Raw genomic sequence first — 4108 nt, 5'->3', positions numbered from 1 at the left:
AGGCCATTTTAATTCTGCTAGAACAAAGAGTTTCAGAGAATATTTTTTTATTTGTTGTGTAGAAAAATGTAGTCTTTTATCACTCTTTACAGATCTCTGCCATGTAATATTTTAAGTTTTTGAATGAGAGAAATGTTGAGCAGAAGCATAGGATATTTCATTTGTATTAGAGTAATCAAATTGCAGTCTTTATTATATTCCTTCTTATTTTGTCTTTAAATTAAGTGCATGTAATCCTTTTTATCTTTTCATATAGAAAATTCTCGATTCCTCTACTTATTTTAATTATTTTTTATCTGAATTCCCTCTGTTACTGTATTATCTTTATACAACCACTGACCAAAACTGAATGCAACATCCTTGCTGACAGTGTATTATTCATTTACCTATCATATACCACTTATAATGTATTTTCCACACTGTGTCTTATGCCTCATAATACATCATTTGCATTCTTTCTCTCCTTTTTTTTTTTTTTTTGCACAGATGCCACACTCCACACAAGCTTTCATGCAGAGCTGCCATTGGGAGCAACCCAAACCTTTTCCAGAGTGTCACAGTTTGTAAGTCAATAAAGTGCCTGTGACCTTCCAATCATTTCCACTATTGGTCATTGCTTTTTATTTACCAGTATGTACTGAGCTGCCATTCACCTGGCCTTGTTAGAGTCTTTGCCATGTTTTTCCTTGATTTTGGCCCAGTACTTGATACATATATATGTGTATGTGTGTTCTGCAGATGCTCCTACATAAGCACATAGCCTTGAATTCATTCCTATCAACAGCCCTGCTTGAAGACATGAGACACTCCACCTCAGTTTCTGCCAGGCCATCTGGCTTGGTTGCTCTTAACCTTCATTCCATGCTTCTGTACTGTGCAGTGTAGAGCTGTTACCAGAGCTCATGCAGGCATATCTGCCTTTGAACTTTTTAGCTCAGGTGAAGCTGGCAGCGTAGGTAGTGTGGGAGGCTGTGAGCTCTCCTGGTTTGCACAGCCTCTGTTAGGTAGCTGCGATGATCTTTGTGCTGATACACCTACCTTCCTGTGATACAGGAACAACACTAGCAAAAAATGACTTGTCTAAAGCTCCTCAACCTTCAGCCACACCTCTGAATGCAACTTCTTCATGGCCTTTGTGTCCCAGCCATGAGGACAGTTTCTCTGGAATTGCGGTCTTCCGCATGTCTTAAACAGAGTTTCTGGGAAAAAAACAAAACACTTTATGAAAGGCTTTTGGACCATTCTAGTGCATTATATCCACTGAGGTAACTCCACTGATTCCAGCTTTATAGGTCTCCATCTAACAAAACTCATAAACAGTTGCTTAGTATTAAGCTACTGCTAGTGTGTTTCCTATGCTCAAGTGCAAATGCATGCTCCTATGCTGTACTCAGCAGCAGCTCTCTGTTTAAGTTGCTGGCTGAAGAAATAGGCTATTTATGGGATGTAAGTCTTTACACTTTAATTTCTAAAGAAAGTCCTTTCTGTAGCATGCAGAACAGGTACAGGTTCTGTGGTCCTGTGCTATGAAGCCTACTTACTGATAGCTGGAAATGTTGACTGCACTATCTTTATAAACTCAGGTCAAAACCACCTTTCAGATTAAGCAATAATTTTACCAAGATTAAAGGGAAGGGAGAGAACACATGGCCAGTTAGTCACCAGAGGTACACACGTATTCATAGAGTAAATCCCCAACCTGCTATAGTAATGCACTTAGTTACTGGAAATGCATGTGAGATTATTTTCATGAGCAAGGATGAAAGAACTTGTTTAACCTTTGTACAGCATTTTCCACCCACACAGAAAAGTGACATCAGATGCTTTGTAGAGATGAAAAACAAGTCAGTATTTGGGAGTCCTCTGAACAAGAGACAGAGATACCCCATCACCCGTAAGTTTGTTCACTTAACTTGCTTACGGTTCACTTGCATGTTTATGGTGAGTCACTTAAAATTTCTCATTACCTATTTCTAGACGTTAATGACTCCGATGCAAACAACGAACCAACCCTTCAGCTCTGTGTGTGAAGCACTGGACAGGAAGCACTTGCTAGAAGGTATTTTATGTTTGTGTATGCAGTATCATGTAAGGCTTTTGCATTTAAACATACTTGCCAATATGCTGCTGATTGCATCATTGTCGTTGAAGATAGATTTTCACAAGGTCAGTCATTAGTTGGCCCTTAAGTAAGATCATAAAGCCTTGGGATAGCAGTTTAAATGTGCATCACTGAGACAGCTAAGATGCAGGCTGGACATGTCTGCCTCTATGGAACAAACAAGTGAGAGGATTCCAGTCCTCTTTAGTGTCACCTAAAAAGTATTGCAGGATTTCTGAAGTTCAAGGTTCCTAATCTTTTCATAGCATCTCTGTGCTAATATTGTATTACTTTCAAAACAGGTTTGGGTGTAGTTCCTGCATGTCCCAGCATACAAGAAGAAAGGATTTTGTTTTAATTGACATTTTTGACTGATGTGAGCACAGTTATTCCTCTTTCCTCCCTCCTGACCCCTGAAAGTGTTTGAAAAATAAACTTTGAAGTCCTGGGAGAAGTAGCATGTCTTTGTGAAGGGAGAAGGTGGGGGTGGCGGAGGTGGTGGAAGGAGTTCAGTTTGTCAACATGACAGCCAGGAAGCAAGTTATTTATAACGTTTGTGGTAGAGAGGGGACCAGCCCACATGTTTTCAAAAAAGAGCTTAACTGATCACATGGTACAGATAATTCTGTTATTTGTAAATAAGTTTCATATGCTGTCTTGGTGGACAGAGGAAGTAGTGGAAAAGGGGATCATGGTACAGGGCATGGCCAGTCTGTCTCAGCATGACTACAGCTGGGTGCTACCCATATGCCACTGCCCAGATCAATCTGGATGGACTTCAGTCATGCTCCTGAAAGGGACTTTGCTGCCCCTAGAGAAAGTATGAATGGAGGCACACAGGAACTGATGCTTTCTCAGAATTCAAAAGTCATGTACTTAAAACACAGCTCTGACAATGCACAGCCGAAATTTTGAATGACTTGTTAAACCACAGAATATCTAATTTTTAGCTGGTTTTCATGTCTCTCTCAAAGAGGAAGTTAAATGTGAGAGACACATGACCATGAGACTGTACTTGGCTGGACTGACATCAAAAGAAGTAAATTTTGGACACACAAAGATTTTTTTTAATTACTGCTTCAGTACAGTCACATTTAGATTTTTTTTTTTTTGAAGTATAGAGCATATATTGAGCTATTCTTGTGGACTGAATGACACTCTAAATCCCATGATATATGCATGACATAGACTTGACACTGATGCTACATTCTTTCAGTTCAACAGCTGTGTGAAGGCTGTATCATCTTGAGCTTAAAAAGGTCAAAAAATTAGCTGCATCTCAAGCAAGACAGCCTGCAATTTAATGCTTGGCCATGCAAATTCAAATCACATGTGTGCACATTTATATGCGTGCATGTGTGTGTGTGTATATGTATATGCATACACACAAACTGATATATATATGCAATAGTATTATTCAACACAGGTATGTTTTAATTTAATTTTCTCATAGTAAACAAGCCCCCTAACAAGTCCATCTCATTTGTTTTCCCGTAAGCAGCAGTAAAAGGCCTAAGCATATGATAGCAGATTAAATCTTGGGGAATATGCAAGAATCTGTACCATAATTTGTACTTGAAAAGTAGATAGAAGATAACTTTTTAATAAAATAAAGGCATAAAAATCCACACTGATACCTAGCTTGTTAAAGAAAAAGCAAGATGTTGCGAGAAGTGTTGCTTTAGCAACCTGCCTGATTCTGTCCATTTACTGGTTAGAAAACTAAAATTACTTCAGGTCATGCCCTACCTTTCTTATTCTTGGAGTCCTCCTGCCGGGTCCCACAGAGGTCTGGCGGTGCAGCAGTTGAGGGTCCGGCTGGGGACATGTTATGCACCCCAGGGAAGCAACTTGACAGGTAGCATGGAGTGAAATTCCTGGATGAAATTCTGGCCCTATTAAGGTTGTCAGCTGTTCTGGGACTGGCTGCAATGGAGCCAGAATTTAATCCTCTTTCTTCAGAAGAGAAGCTAGAAATCAGAATTAATACCTTGGTACAGAACTGCA

General features: G+C 39.5%; 1 long non-coding RNA gene across 1 annotated transcript; it reads left to right on the top strand.

Annotated features, from left to right (window-relative positions):
* The first annotated feature begins 1478 nt into the window (after positions 1 to 1478).
* On the top strand, positions 1479 to 2479 carry LOC115946938 (uncharacterized). Its single transcript, XR_004080947.2, has 3 exons — positions 1479 to 1894; positions 1978 to 2059; positions 2404 to 2479. It is a non-coding gene; the product is annotated as an uncharacterized lncRNA (long non-coding RNA).
* The last annotated feature ends 1629 nt before the right edge of the window (positions 2480 to 4108 follow it).

This window comes from Melopsittacus undulatus, chromosome 2, assembly GCF_012275295.1.
Source record: "Melopsittacus undulatus isolate bMelUnd1 chromosome 2, bMelUnd1.mat.Z, whole genome shotgun sequence".
In the NCBI taxonomy this organism is placed as follows: Eukaryota; Metazoa; Chordata; class Aves; order Psittaciformes; family Psittaculidae; genus Melopsittacus; species Melopsittacus undulatus.
Note: the sequence above shows the minus strand (reverse complement) of the source record. Positions and strands in the feature narration are given on the sequence as shown.